The sequence below is a fragment of the Danio rerio genome, chromosome 10 (assembly GCF_049306965.1).
Source record: "Danio rerio strain Tuebingen ecotype United States chromosome 10, GRCz12tu, whole genome shotgun sequence".
Taxonomy (NCBI): Eukaryota; Metazoa; Chordata; class Actinopteri; order Cypriniformes; family Danionidae; genus Danio; species Danio rerio.
In genome coordinates, this window is record NC_133185.1 from 48579857 (window position 1) to 48597024 (window position 17168).

The 17168-nt window shown below is 40.4% G+C and overlaps 1 protein-coding gene across 1 annotated transcript in view; it reads right to left on the bottom strand.

The window, feature by feature from the left end:
- hapln1b (hyaluronan and proteoglycan link protein 1b) overlaps nucleotides 1–14910 on the bottom strand; it is a 61671-nt gene extending 46761 nt beyond the window's left edge. Inside the window, exon 1 of the mRNA XM_009305685.5 lies at nucleotides 14852–14910. The gene's annotated coding sequence lies outside the window, so the exon portion shown is untranslated. The remainder of the gene's footprint in view (nucleotides 1–14851) is intronic.
- Between the last annotated feature and the right edge of the window lie 2258 nt (nucleotides 14911–17168).

A 17168-nucleotide genomic window follows, 5' to 3' on the forward strand; every position in this document is an offset into this window, starting at 1 on the left:
TATCGAATTAAGTTAACTATTGCACTGAGTGCAAACATGTTAGCACCGCATTTTGTGACCGGAATAACACACGCGGCTTTCTGACGCTACCTGCCGTGTGCATCTAAGTTTCCGGGAAATGCTGAGTTTTTTTTTTCTCTCATTCGCCGTGCGGTATCAAACATTGCATGAAAAATACACGCTTAGAGCAGTTCCTCGAATCAAATATCTCGTTTGTCGCGAGGGGCATGAATGAATTCCCTGAATGAAAGAGCCAAACTGCAGTTAAAGTCCACCATTTAATAATTTGGCAAATAATTCGACTACAGATGTCCCTGTAGGTTAAACACCATCACTTTCTCCTGTGTGTATTTTGACTGAAACTCAGCGTGCCCAAATAGACACTCCCACACCCTCCCACTTTAGTTCCTCCGACACTCCCCCCTAAACAGAGCTGGACACGCCCACTTTTCTGCCTTTTTCCAAAGTAGAGGTGTGAAAACACCCTGCTGAAACGAGGGGGTTTCATGGCCCTTTAAGTTTATAATGTGCTGCAGTGAAGGTTTTGTTTTCATTTTCACGCTATGAGAGCGCAGCTGGACTCACGTGTGGACTACAGTGCATGCGACGCTCATCAAAAACACGTGTCTAAGGAACATTTTTAACCCGAGAGCTTTTCTCACCTGGAAATGGTGAAATCTGGATTTGCTTCTCGTCTCCTTTTAATAAAGATGCGGCTCCAGTTGGTGTTGATTGTCCTGTCTCTACAGATTTAGTAAGCGATCAGTGGTGTTTGTTTATTCAGATGGCAAAGTTAGTTTGTATCGTCAGCAGTACTCTTTCAGTGTTTAAAGCAGCGTTGGAGTGGGACGCCTTTTCAGCCCTGGAGTTTCAAGCCTTAGACCGGCCTACCTCAGTTCACGACTGACTATATTAAAATAAAGTCATGTCCAATTCAGTTTCTAATGACACTATCACGTCTTTTTCGAGGACACAGCTGCTTTAGAACTTCAAATGTTTTTCATAAATATGAGAAGATTAAAGGGTAGATAAACCTCTTAAACATCACAATGTTCTTTCCTGCAATATCTGAATATATATTCTGTGCAAAGTTCTTTATAGATATCCAGTCCTTTGTAACAGTGGTCACACAAAAAATAAAAATAAAATATGTTCACCTACATAAGTAACCCAAACAGTATGATATGTCTTAACACTAAAAATTAAAAAAATGTACTCAGGTGAGGTTCGAACTCGGCTCGGCGGCATCGTAACGCAACATGCTGACCACTGGACCACAATGGAGCTGGTGCGTTTGGAATAAAAAATAAATATGGCACTGTTATCTGCAAGACTTTTTTAACCACAGTATTACTTTCTATTGATGGCTATTTTTCTCCGATAGTCCACAGAACAAGCCATCGTTATACAATGCCTTGCCTAATTACCCTAACCTGTCCAGTTAACGTAATTAAAAGTGTCTTGAAGAATATCTAGTCAAATATTATTTACTGTCATCATGGCAAAGATAAAACAAATCAGTTATTAGAGATGAGTTATTAAAACTATTATGATTAGAAATGTGTTGAAAAAAAATCTGTTCTCTGTTAAACAGAAACGTAAACAAGGGGCGAATAATTCTGACTTCAACTGTATATATGGGCTGCTCGATATTAGAAAAATCGGACATTGCGATATTTAGTTTTTCTGCAATAAATATTGGAATATGCATACAATTTCACTAGATGACTTGAAAATTGCTATTTGGAAAGAATTTATTCAGTTTGATTGGGATGTGGCAAAGCAGTGGCACAGTAGGATGTGCTGTCGCCTCACAGCAAGAAGCTCGCTGGGTCGAGCCTCGGTTCAGTTGGCTTTTCTGTGTGGAGTTTGCATGTTCTCCCTGCGTTTGCGTGAGTTTCCTCCGGTTTCCCCCACAGTCCAAAGACATGCGGTACAGGAGAATTAGGTAGGCTAAATTGTCCGAGTGTGTGTGTGAATGTGTGTGTGGATGTTTCCGGGAGATGGGTTGCGGCTGGAAGGGCATCCGCTGTGTAAAAACTTGCTGGATAAGTTGGCGCTTCATTCCCCTGTGGTGACCCCGGATTAATAAAGGGACTAAGCCGACAAGAAAATGATTGAATGAATGATTAGGATGATTCTGTAGGGAAGTTAATTATGCATGAAATGTGATTAAAAAAAAATTCCAAGCATAGATAAATACAAAAAAGCAAAGACATCAGTGTGGTAGTGTTATGGTTTTCGGAACAGTCAAATAGTCTACAAAAAGCTGGATGTGAGTAATAAATGTTAAATAACTCTGCAAAAGCATTTACTGTATTAATAAATCAATAAAAGTATTAAAACGAAGATATACGTTGAACTCTGTCAGGCCTATAACACAAATGCACATGATCAACTTCCACTCCGTTTTGAATAAACTCTGCAGCAACTTCACCATTCTCATGCGTTCTGAGCTGTTCCTGATCGACTATATTCATAACTCAACATTGCATATTATTCTGCGATGTGACTATTGCTAATGCAGGGCTCGAAATTAACTTTCTTACTTGGTAGCAGCGGTGCTCCCAACCTGAAATATTTAGGAGCACCAGAAAAAATTTAGGAGCACCCACCAAAAATTAATAATATTGACAAGTTGTATATTAAGGGATTTATTGTATTTGAAAACAGCATCAATTGGGACTAACAAAACCCAGAAAAAACTATCTAACTAATGCTGTGATGATTTAATATTTGTGCAATAATTCTAAAATTAATGTTGAATAATTATAAAATATTAACGATGACGATGATGACAATAATACTAATAATTAAACATATTTATCATCATCATGCTGCCTTGAATGTGCTTTAATATAAGTTATCTGCTATATAAAGTCCTACTGTTACTTTATGAAAAATAAATTGATGGTTTGCATCAAACACAAATGAAGCATTGTAGTAAGAAATATTTATTTTGTACTATTATGTTTATATGCATGTCAATTTAATAAATAGTAGCCTATTTCTGCTACAAAACAAACGATATAATATAATAAATCCATTAAATTCAATGCTGAAAGCTGCAAAGCAGTCATTAATTAAATAGAAAAATAATATACACCTCAAGAAAGAACGGACAAAAGAAAGGAAGTAAAGTCTTACTTTTAAAAGTTTTGGTTTCGGTTCGTGTCGTTTTAATGCTCAGCCTCGTTACACGCTGAATTTCATTTTTCTGTATTTGTGGAAAAGCATGCGTGTCAGCCGGCCCAATATATGAGAGGGGCAGAGCAGGATTCTCCCAATGACCACCGGCGCAATACTGTTCTCTGTTATAACCCGCATCAGTTTAAACGCAGTAAAGGCAAGCTTCCTTGGCAATGGTGTTTTAGCGGACATTTGCGCTGTTGCAGCCTGATCTCACGAGGAAACGTATGAAAAAGTTACGAATTGCCGTGAGATTGTGTTGGCAGAACACGTATCGAGATTTAGTATACTTTTCACTCTTCAGCCGTTTGCATTCCCCGCGGTCACAGAAGCTCCCTTCCTGTCATCTGACAGCGGAAAGTCTTGAGTGATTGACAGCTAATATGAACCAATATAGCGGCAGGGAAGAGCGATTTTATCATGTTTAAAAAAAAAAAAAAAACAGTTCGCACTCCAACCTCAATATTCAGTCGCACGAATGCTCCCAATATATTATGAGGTCGCATAGCTTAAATTTCGGGTGCATATGCGACCAAAATGGTCGCTATTTCGAGCCCTGTAATGTGCACATTGCGATATCAATGCTGAAGCCATATATTGTGCAGCCCTAATGATATTCAAATCAAATGAACCGCACTGGTTTAAGCATGAAAAGAACAGTGTTTAATAACACAACACAGACTCATTATGCATTAACCTGAAGGAGACCAGGGGTGAAATGAACTGCATGGCTCCAGGCCGTCCTTCTCTACATCACAGCACTGTGGAGAATAGGGATAAAAGGTCACTCGGAAAATAGGATGCTTTAATGCGCTCTGTCAGCCATGAGTGGAAAAGGTCGGAGTTCATGCATGGTCATCACAGATCTCTGAACGCATCTTTGAAAAATCTGGCAACGTGACCTTGAGATCAGCAAGCAGACATCTGCCAGACAGATCTGATTAGCCACTGCTAGCAGAGAGAAACCAACAAAACACAAAGTGTTGATCAAGAAGCCCAGTGTCTGCTGAAACAATGGTGTTGCACACACCAAGCTGACGCCAAACAACTAACACCAACAAAACCCATTAATGTTATCTCTCATTGGATCCCATCTGGACTAAAAAACTGTCCGTGAACACACCAAACGGACAAAAGCGGACTGAAACGAGAGCCACGTTCTGCACCTGCGCAAGAGGACATGTCTTCACTGATTGGCACATTATGACCCAATCCCAATTCTATTCTTGTACCTCTACTCCTTCCTCTTGGCCCTTGAAACAGAGTGTGAAGGGGAAGGGCTTCAAATTTACCCCTACGAAAGGGGACAGCACTACAAGACCTGCACACGTCATCATATGTCATCATGAGCTCCTGCTTCCTATGAGATCCATGATTGCGACTGCGGTAGTGATTCCAGTTATATATTTATATATATATATATATATATATATATATATATATATATATATATATATATATATATATATATATATATATATATATATATATATATTAAGGGTGGAGCCGAACCCGAATACGGTATTCGGAAAGGCACGAATAGCGTGTTTTTACGAATACTTGATTCAAACAAATACTTGAAAAATTATTTGTATTCGGGAGCAAGAAAAACACTATATCAAAAAGCAGCGTTTCCTCATGAGACCACAGTGCATGCCCGCGTGAGTGAGTGAGTGAGTGAGTGAGTGAGTGAGAGAGAGAGAGAGAGAGAGAGAGAGAGAGAGAGAGAGAGAAAGAGAGACACACGCTCAGTGCAAAACGCGCCAAAGCCCGAAACTGAAAGCGAGACGTGACTGTTAAGGGACTGTTTCATATGGATTTATTAATCATTCTTACTGTTCAGTGATCGCAAACTGCCGTAGTTTATTAAAGACGCAAACCTCTCTCTGCACGTCAGCTGTGCGCCTTCAGCAGACCTCCTCCTTCCTGCAGCACGAGAGCTTTATGATTGTTTATGCGCGCCAAAAGTGGCGGATCTGTCCGGTAAAATATCTGACTGCGTGTCACCGCATCCCTAAGGACTGTTTGGCGAAATATTTGACTGCATGTCACTGCATAACAAACGACTGAAACGATATAACTAGAGAAATCTCCACTGTGCCACTGTGCGTATGGCAAGCCGTTTTAGCATTTAAACCTTGTTGAGACTATCCATAAATATATTTAGAGATATCTCTAATTATATTTTGACTTGTCATAATTATAATTCAGATTGGAAATATCTGCAAATATATTATGACTGACTAGTCATATTCCTCCATTGACTTCCATTGAAAAATATTTGCAGATATCTCTAAATAAACAAACAAACAAACTTTGTGTGTTTTTTGTGGCTGGCAGATGATAATAGCAGGGCTGCATCTTTTAGTATTATATAGAATACTTTTGTTCTGCCAGATCTCCCAGGCAGGGTTTTATTTAGATTTATTTGGCTTATTTTTGGAATTCTGTCCATTGGAAAAAAGTTCTTTCAGAAGAAGAACAGTTTTTTGAAGTATTATTTGTTTTTATTCTGTCTATTCAGTGTCCTTAAACAAGAACGGTGGTGGTGGGGTTCATAATATTCACAATGGTATTTTATTAGTTGTTGGTTTAACCATGGATGAGATAATGGCTTCTATGTTATTTTCTTTTCAATGACATTTCTTATCACATGTTCAAAAACAACAGCCAATATTGCATATCTATAATTTATATAATGGGTATAATTAAACAATACTTTCACAATAACGTAAATTAGAAGTGTAATAGAAAAAATATATATTTCTGCGCCATTTTGAATTTTACTCGAATACAAATACAAATACAAATACAAATACAAATACTTTTCCCCCTCAACAAATACAAATACAAATACCGGCTGCTCCGCACATCCCTAATATATATATATATATATATATATATATATATATATATATATGATATAGAACAGGGATCACCAAACTTGTTCCTGGAGGTCCGGTTTACTGCAGATTTTAGCTCCAACCCTAATCAAACACACCTGATCAAGCTAATCAAGGTCTTTCCAGGTATACTTGAAACACCCAGGCAGGTGTATTGAGGCAAGTTGGAGCTAAACCCTGCAGGGCACCGGCCCTCCAGGAACGAGATTGGTGACCCCTGATATAGGACATAAGCATACATGCATTTACCGCTCTTCACTGCAGTTTGATCTGCTTGTTTTATCTGCTTGTTTAGTCATGAAATATGGAAATGCATTTCCGAATCCAAGCCACTACTCGATTTAATTTAAAAAATAGTCATCTACTGTGTGACCATTTTCAGTTATATTACACATTAAAGTGAAGAGGGTTAAACAGCACATGTGTTACACATATACAGTCAATTCAGAATTTAATCATACCCCTGGAAAACTCTGGTTTTTGATCAGAAATGACACGCAAAAGATAATAAGATGATGTAAAAGTGGCATCACTTAGACATCAGAGATTTTATTTACATGTGAACAAGAAGCAGCGGTCAGAATTTGTCAGGGGTTTGAATAACTTGAGCTTGACTATATGCATTACATTGCACAAAACTATTGATAAAGTATAAATATGGATTTCTGGCTTGCAAAAAATGCATTGATTCACTACACAACCCCTCCATTCGCTCTCTGGATCCATTTAAGGCATTTATTCGTGCTTTATTTTTTAAGTGTTCAAGAGAAACACCCGCCTGTTGCCAATGTAGAGCTATTAAGAGCCAACTCTGACAGCTTTAGGATGCCATGAGGGTGAGTAAATCATTGGCTAATTTTAATTTTTGGGTGAACCATCCTTTTAAAGTAATCCTATTTTCAGCTTTCTCTCGATAAAGCTGGATCTTGAAGGTATGTTGTAACATCTTGCTCCAAACCAATAGATGGCAAACTCAGCCAGACATATGACCAAGATGGCGGCGGATATGACCAAGATGGCGGCGCGTGCACACGCTGCGGCTTCTCTCTCTCCCGACAAAACGGTGTTTTTGTGTTCTTCGTCTTGTACGTCGCAGTGTTTTTGTGCGTCAACGTCACGTTTATCTGTCCGTAACCGCGCATATAGTCGAACATTTCTGCTAGACATAGGTAGAAACAAACTTTACAAGCTAAACTCCGCGGACACTGAGGAGCTGCAAGATCTCGGCTTGCTCCGAATGCCTACCCATCCTCCGACCCCCACCTCTCCACCTCGCCCACAATGGAGGCGCTTCAAGCGGCGCGAGAGGAAGCAGAAGAGGGGTAAGCGCGGGGGTATCCGAACTAGGCTAGCGGCTAACCCCCACAAACCCGCTATCCCCTCCATCATCCTAGCGAACGTACGCTCGCTAGACAACAAACTGGACTACATCCGTCTACTTCGTTCATCACAGAGGACTGTAAAGGACTGTTGTGTTTTTGTGTTTACGGAAACTTGGCTCAACGACAACGTTCCGGACAGCGCCATTCAGCTCGACCAGCTAACATGCTACAGAGCAGACAGAGCTATCGTCGCGGGAGGTAAGACCCGCGGTGGCGGGCTCTGTGTTTACATCAATGAGTCATGGTGCCGCGATGCCGTTGTAGTCCGCAAACACTGCTCACCACTGGTGGAGTTCATGATTATTAAGTGCCGTCCATTTTATCTACCGAGGGAATACACAGCCATTCTGCTTTTCGCTGTTTACATCCCTCCCAGCTCCAATGCAAACAACAGGAGTGAGGCACTAAATGACCTGTACCTGCACATTAGTGAGCAGCAGACAGGCCACCCCGATGCTTTTCTCATCCTGGCAGGGGACTTTAACCATGCAGACCTTAAGAGTGTGTTTCCAAAAATACAACAACACATAGACTTTCCAACACGGGGCAATAACACACTGGACTTTGTTTACACCACACAGAGAGGAGCTTACAAAGCCCTCCCCCTCCCCCACCTTGGTGCCTCAGACCACTTAACTGTCATGCTAATGCCTGCTTACAGACCGATCGTTAAAGTCACCAAACCGGTTTGCAAGGAGATACAAGTGTGGCCAGAAGGTTCTTCAGAGGCTTTACAAGACTGCTTCAATACCACAGACTGGGATATGTTTAAACAGGCTGCCACTTACAACAACACCACTGACCTCCAGGAGTATGCTGAGACTGTTACAGCCTACATAAACAAATGCACTGAGGATGTAACAGTCACCAAAACCATCACAGTCCGTCCCAATCAGAAGCCATGGCTAACAGGAGAGGTCTTCAACCTCCTGAAGGCTAGGAACACTGCCTTTAGAGCTGGAGATGAGGCGAGCCTAAAGTCAGCTAGAGCCAACCTTTCCCGTGGCATCAGAGAAGCTAAGAGACAGTACTCCAGAGGTATAGCCCATCGCTTTAATGACAGCAGGGACACACGGAGTCTGTGGAGAGGAATACAGTCCATCACAGACTACAAACCCCAACCACAGACATGTGACAGCTCCATCCCCCTGCTGAACGAGCTAAACAAATTCTTCGCTCGTTTTGAGGTACAAAACAGCACCATTGCACAGAAGATGCCACCTCCCCCTGGTGACCAGGTGATGACTCTGTCTCCGGACAGTGTGAGGAGGTCTCTCAGCAGGATTAACGCACGCAAAGCTCCGGGCCCTGACAACATCCCAGGTCGTGTACTGAGAGACTGTGCATCAGAACTCACTAATGTCTTCACAGACATTTTTAACATCTCTCTAACCCAGGCTGTTGTCCCCACCTGTTTTAAAGCCACTACCATCATTCCGGTCCCAAAAAACTCATCTCCCTCCTGCTTTAATGACTACCGTCCAATTGCACTGACTCCTATCATCATGAAGTGCTTTGAACGGCTTGTTATGCAGCACATCAAGTCTGTCCTCCCCCCCTCCCTGGACCCGTTTCAATTTGCTTATCGGCCCAACCGCTCGGCTGATGATGCCATCTCCACTGCACTTCACACAGCACTCACACATCTGGACAAAAAAGACTCCTGCGTCCGTATGCTGTTCATAGACTTCAGTTCAGCATTCAACACTATCATCCCCCAACAGCTCTCTCAAAAACTGCTCCAGCTGGGGCTAAACACCTCTCTGTGTAACTGGCTGCTGGATTTTCTCACTGGAAGACCACAAGCAGTACGGGCCAGCAGTAACACATCGAGCACCATCACTTTAAACACTGGGGCCCCTCAGGGATGTGTTCTGAGCCCTATCCTCTTCACCCTGCTCACTCATGACTGTGCACCATCACACAACTCCAATCTGTTCATCAAGTTTGCGGATGACACAACTGTGGTGGGTCTCATCAACAAAAACGATGAGGAAAACTACAGAAGTGAGGTGAGCCGTCTGGCCGAGTGGTGCAGAGACAACAATCTCTTTTTGAATGTGGAGAAGACGAAAGAGATTGTTGTTGACTTCAGGAAAGAGCACACTCTCCATGCTCCCCTGACCATCAACGGTGCGACTGTGGAGCGTGTGAGCAGCACCAAGTTCCTGGGTGTACACATCACTGAGGATCTCTCCTGGACCAAAAACTCCACTGCACTGGCCAAAAAATCACAGCAGCGTCTCTACTTCCTCCGCAAACTCAAAAGAGCAAGAGCACCAGCCCCAATCATGTACACCTTCTACAGAGGCACTATTGAGAGCATCCTGACCAGCTGCATCACTGTGTGGTTTGGAACCTGCAATGCATCCTGCAGGAAAACACTTCAACGCATAGTGAGAACAGCTGAGAAGATCATTGGTGTCTCTCTCCCCTCCCTTCAGGACATTTACAGCACACGTCTTACCCGTAAAGCCCTCTGCATAACAGCAGATGCCACCCACCCAATGCACAGCTTCTTCAGTCTGCTGCCATCAGGGAGGAGACTGCGCAGTCTCCAGGCCAGGACCAACAGACTGAAAGACAGCTTCATCCATCAGGCTGTCAGGAAGCTGAACTCTCTCCCAGCTCTGCTCCCCGCTCCCTCCCCACGCACCTCCTCCCCTCGCACCTCTGGACTCTGACACACACACACACACACACACACTCATCTGCACTGGTCACTTTATGCAGACACATATACTACCTCCCAATATGTCACTGTCACTTTATCACAATGATCATGTTTACAAGTTCTTTTTGCACTATACTGTTTTTTATCTGCACAACTCTGGTTTACTTTGCACTCATTGCTATATGCCCTTAATGTCACTGTATTGTTTACAATTTTTTTATTACATATGTATATTTCTTAGACTACATTTATGTGCAATGTGTATATACTGTAAATTTTCTAAATTTTCTTTTTTTTCTTAAACCCTACTATTTTTTATATATATATTTTATATTAATGTTAAGCACCTTGGGTCTGAGAGTAACGCAATTTCGATTCTCTGTATGTCTTGTACATGTGGCTGAATTGACAATAAAGCTGACTTTGACTTTGACTTTGACTTTGACATTCAACAGAGTGCTTCATTCATGCGTCAAATAAAGCCACGCATTATTAATTTATCCTTGTACACCCTCACAGCCCCCAGTATTTGTTTAAGCAACTGTTTCTGCCTGTTTTGAAGTGGCGTCTCAGTATTTCGACGTTCTGTCGTAGCATGGACTCAACAAGCGAGCTTTTCACTCTGCAGAATGTGGGCTACACTTGTTGGTCTCTTTGGAGCCAGGATGTCTCATAATTCATTGAGAAATAACAAGGGGAAGTTGTTTGTGTTGATGCTAATGGCAGTCTTCACCAATGGTCTCCACTGCTGGAAAACCGCTAAACAGCTTTCTGGAAGCCATGAAGATTAAACCCAGTTGATTTGAGGGAGAGATTGAAACCGCCATGAATGCAGTTCAAGAAAATTAAACCTCGATTGCCAAATCGTAATGGTTAAAAACAATATTGTTCATCTGTAAACAATGCTAATTCATTTCTGAAAGGCAATTTCGTGTAAGTGTAAACAAAATGATTGACTCCTACTAAAGCTGTGGCGATAATAAAATGTTTAAGCTTCAAGTAAAAAGCAGTAAGTGTTTTCCTTGAAATTATTGATTATACATTTTAGGCACATAACAAATTGGCTTATATAATGGTTCACTTAAAACTGCAGGGTTGTCATTGCCCAACGTTGGGTCAAATATAGACGATTCTTTTTTACAATTAAATTAGTAAAGATTTTGTTTACAGTGATTAAATAATAATGCCATATAAAGACAACACATTTGTCAAAAATGGAAAAATAACAAACGAATAAACTATTAGTGATGGGAAGTTCGGATCATTTTACTGACTCGGATCTTTGAGTCTCGTTCATCGAGATGAACGAATCTTTTTTCGAGTCATTTCGTTCATTTGGTTCAATTTGCCAAAATATTATTAAAATGTTTTGAATTGCTTCCAAACACATCTACAACTAGCCCAAAAGGTTGATCAGATGACAAATAAGTCATCAATAGAATACTATAAGAAGGAGAAAATAATAATTCAATGTTCACCTGCTCTTTTGTCTATGCAGGTGTAACAGGATTATTTTGGATATATTGATTTCACTATATTTTCCTCCTGTTTACTTACTGTTCATATAAAATTGTTTTGTGTTCACAATATACATGTAAAAAGAGTCTGTAAAGTGACAGTGGTTTCACCTCTTCTCCCCCCCTTGGGTTAACGTCAAGGTGGTATAGTCCAAGCAGCCATACCTGTTGCACTATTGCTTGAGCGGTCTTTTCCACCTTTACCTTGAGCTAAGGAGGTATGCTCTACCTGTTCCAAATTGAACTTGGCTCTGGCCATAATTAACACACACACAAATGCATATTTCAGTTTCATTTTAATCATTTGTTATATTTACTGATATAAAAACAGTTTGTTATATTGTAGAATGTTATTTTTGTTGACAGTGTACATTTAATGTAATGAGCTGAAGCTGCCGATCTGTCATAATAACATTCTCTGTGCAGGTATGCATTTATGATTTTTATTTTTGACAATGTAATATGTGGATTGTCACTGTTCACATGCTGATTTTTGTAATTGTGAGAACTAGTTTTCTTTCCCTTTCCTGTCTTCGCGTCCTTCCGCGGTGCCTCTCGCTCGTTTCCTCCATCTTTCATTCGCCTTTTCCCTTTTTCCACCTTTACCTTGAGCTAAGGAGTGTACATTTAATGTAATGAGCTGAAGCTGCCGATCTGTCATAATAACATTCTCTGTGCAGACTGGTGTCCTCTCGTCATTCACTACACAACGCAGAGCAAAAGAGAGTACGGTTACACAGGTGTTGTTGTCTCTTTGCTCAGCTCACCTCTTCATATCTTCTAATGTGAGTGGTTCGTTCCCATTACACTGACAGTCACATATAATCTTAACCAATGTACACAGTCTAAGCCGGTAGGAGCCATGATAATTAGTTCACCTTTCAAGGCTTGAGTCGTTCGTTATTTACGTGACAGAATGAATCAAACCCGAGGACTCGAGAGATGAACGGTTCAATTGTTTTTCTGGCTCTAAACGCGTATGATTGGCTTCTGCCTTTCCGCGATGAACGACTCGAAATGTGATGAAGACTTGACATGAATGATACCACCTGCACAAATGTGCGCACGCTCGGATGAACGAATCACTCCCTGAGAGGACTCGTAGTTCCCGAGTCATACTGAAGATTCGTTCAAAATAAACGAATCGTTCATGAACGACCCATCACTATAAACTATATATATGGTGCGTATGCTGCAAACATCATGCTGATGTTTCAGCAGCTTCACTGCAGTTCACCTGTGCTCAATTCAGCTGATTGGACATGATCTGAAAAGGCTACACCTGTCTATATAAGGTCCCAGGGTTGACGGTGCATGTCAAAGCACAAACCAATCATGAAAGGAATTGTCTGCAGACCTCTGAGACAGGATTGTCTCCAGGCTGGGGAAGGTTACAGAAAAACTTCTGCTGCTCTGAAAGTTCCAGTGAGCACAGCGGCCTCCATCATCCGTAAGTGGAAGATGTTTAACCACCAGGACTCTTCCTAGAGCTGGCCGGCCATCTCAGCTGAGTGATCGAGGGAGAAAGGCCTTAGTCAGGGAGGTGATCAATAACCAGATGGTCACTCTGTCTGAGCTCCAGCACTCTTCTGAGGAGAGAGGAGAACCTTACAGAAGGACAACCATCTGTGCAGCAATCCACCAATCAGACCTGTATAGTAGAGTGGCCAGACAGAAGACACTCCCCGCCTGGAATTGCCAAAAGGCATCTGAAGGACTCTCAGACCATCAGAAACTAAACTCTCTGCTCTGATGAGACTCAAACTGAACTGTTTGGAGTGAACGCCAGGCGTTATGTTTGGAGAAAAGCAGGCAGTGCTCATCACCAGGCTAATAGCATTCCTACAGTGCAGCATGGTGGTGTTGGCATCATGCTGTGGGGATGTGTTTCAGCAGCAGGAACTGGAAGACTAGTCAGGATAGAGGGAAAGATAAATGCAGCAATGTACAGAGACATCCTGAATGAAGACCTGCTGTAGAGTGCTCTTGACCTCAGACTGGGGCGACGCTTCATCTTCCAGCAGGACAATGACCCAAAGCACATCGCCAGCATATCAATGGAGTGGCTTCACAATGACTCAGTGAATGTCCTTGAGTGGCCCAGCCAGAGCCCAGACCTAAATCCTATTAATCATCTCTGGAGAGATCTGAAAATGGCTGTACACTGCTGCTTCCCATATGATCTGATAGAGCTTGAGAGGTACTGCAAAGAGGAATGGGCAAAAATTCCCAAAGACAGGAGTGCCAAGCTTGTGGCATCATATTCAACAAGACTCGAGGCTGTAATTACTGGCAAAGGTGCATCAACAAAGTATTGAGCAAAGCCTGTGCATACTGATTTACAGCTTTTTAATTTTTAATAAATTTGCAACAATTTTAAAAACTCTTTTCTACATTGTCATTATGGGGGATTGTGTGTAGAATGTTGAGGAAATCAATGAATTTAATAACTTTTTAGAATAAGGCTGTAACATAAATGAATGTGGAAGAAGTAAAGCGCTATAAAGACTTTCAGGATGCACTATATACTTAAATAAATATATAATATACATGATAGGTTGTATTATCCCAAAGTTGGGTCAAACATGGAAAATGTTGGGTTAATTTTTCAAATTAAACTTAAAAGACATTTTTTTCAACAGAACATTTGTTTGTCAGTAATGAAATTAATAAAAATTTATTATTATTTTTTAATTATTATATGTAATTCATAAAAAAAATATTAATAATATATAAATATATAATTAAACTTTTTTTTCTACCAAACTGTTGGATTTTTCAATTATTGACCCAGCAACCCAGCATTTTCAAACTGTATATTTAATCATTTGGTTTGACCATCACATTCTGTGTCACATTGAATGTCACATTTCACCATATTATATTTACGCCATCAAGTATAATTGTTGTGTTAATAATATCGCGCGCTCACTCGTGCTTCATTAAACCAACCCAACACAACCAGCGTATGTGCATGAAAAGTTTCCGTGGTTTCTAAAATCACATGCTAACACCGTGAAACACTTTAGAAGCGTTTATGAATGCAAAGATCATCCAGACGATCGCTATGAGCATGCACAACTGTACACTTTACAGGTGTTCTGTCCGTGTCTACAGCACTGGATATTAAAATACACTATAATCGCGGTGAAGTCTGTAAATGCAGAAGAGATGCAGTGTTCTTACCTTGTGAAGCGGAGGAGCTGTGTGTGCTGCTGAATGATCTCTGATGAGCTCCAGCATCTGAACTGCTCGGATCCACACGAGCGCACACACAGACAGACACGCACGTCACAGAACAAGGCAGAACCCGCGCTGGAAAACACACGCGCCGTACTAAATGACTCTGAGGAAGGTAGCTAATTAAACTTATAAATGATAAAGTGCTGTCAAACTTTAATTTTATCTTTTATTAACGTGTTTTTTTATTTTTATTTTGCCTTTTTGAACTTTGATAAGTGGAAAGCGAAGCATATATTATTAATTGTTTGAATATACTCATTAAGTTTCATATCCATCCTCATATGCATGTTTCATATGCAGAATCAGAAACCTTTTTTTCGGTGGTGCTTTAAAAGGAACCAGTTACCATTAAGAAGAGTACAAACAAACAATAACAAGAAAGCTGTAAAAAACGGTGTATTTTTTTTTCAAATAGGCTATACATTTAAGTTATTGTGAATTTAATATATTTGTAATATTTTTATTATTTTTTTTATTTTTACTATTTTATTTTTAATTATTGATTCTATTTATTTACGTATAACTGTAGTGCTCTTCATATATATAAATATAGTTGAAGCCAAAACAGCCCTTTGAATGTTTTTTTCTCTTTTTTTAAATATTTCCCAAATGATGTTTAACAGATTCAGGAAATTTTCACAGTATGTCTGATAATATTTTTTCTCCTGGAGAAAGTCTTATTTGTTTTATTTTGGCTACACTGTAAAAAATGGCGTGATTTCAACGGTAAAAAAACTGTAAAAATGCTACAGTACAAATCCGTAACCTGGTTAACGGTATGTTTCCTTAATATATACGGCGAATAACCATAAATTGACTTTCCCAGAATTCCCTGCATGGCACATCACTTTTTATGCATTTGGTTGACACTATAGAGTGGAGGAACTATGACGTCACTTTGCAGGCTAATCGGCTGCTAGCATAAAACTGGTTCCCTCGTGAAAACCCCTATAGGGTTTTCGAAGACTGCGAATAATAAGCTCTGTGTTCAAACACGGTTCATTACACTTACACGTTTTGTTCAGCCGGATAATTGCTACACGAAAATACAATTTTGAGCACTTTCGGATCTTAAATGGAAACGCAAGACTTGAAAAGCTAACATTAGGCTATAAACGGACTACAGCGCCCTTGGGGCGCTCGTCTCACCCTGCTACAGACAACTTATCAAGCTTATTTTTAGAAATAATGTCCATGAAAAAGAGTTAATCTCTCTGTTTATTATATTATAATCCACGCTATATATTATAAACTAATAAATACGCAAACACACATAGACCTTTGTGCCTTTTAGATCGTTTTTATGTGGGAAATACATCGGTCCGTGTATCATCCGTTCATTTGATTATTCCTTTTATTACGGAAAACGAAACATCAGAAAAACGATGAATATTTCGTTTTTCTGTTTATTCTGTAGGCAGAAAAAAACGGAAACTCATCTGTTATTCTGCTTATTAACTTAAAACGAAATAATAAAACAAACACAAAACCAAAACGAAATAACGAGTCAAAAAATGGTCCGTGTACGGTCCGTGTACGTTTTGTTCATTTGTTTTCCATTTTCTTTTTTTTTTTTTGCCTAATTACCCTAACCTGCCTAGTCAACCCAGTTAAGCCTTTAAATGTCACTTTAAGCTGTATAGAAGTGTCTTGAAGAATATCTAGTCTAACATTATTTACTGTCATCATGACAAAGATAAAATAAATCAGTTATTAGAGATGAATTATTTAAATATTATGTTTAGAAATGTGTTGAAAAAAATCTGCTCTCCGTTTAACAGAAATTGGGGAAAAAATAATTGGGGGGGCTAAATTATGACACATACATAAATACATATACATACACACACACATATATACATACAAGGGAGTAGAGGACATTTTAGCTGAATGACATGCAAAATTTTAAGTTCATATAACTATAATCACCTGTTTCCAAAATGGCCTGTCTCAAAGGTGAGGGGGACGTATCCCCCGTCCCCCTGGTTGCTACGCCCCTGTGGCGCAGTGGTTAACACTGTCACCTGACAGCAAGAAGGTCTCTGGATCGAGTCCTGGCTGGGTCAGTTTTCATTTCTGTGTGGAGTTTGCATGTTCTCCCCGTGTTGGTGTGGGTTTCCTGCGGGTGCTCCAATTTCCCCCACAGTCCAAACACATGCGCTATAGGGACCATAGTGTGTGCGTGAATGAGTGTGTATGGGTGTTTTCCAGTACTGGGTTGCTGCTGGAAGAGCATCTGCTGCAAAACTATGCATTTACC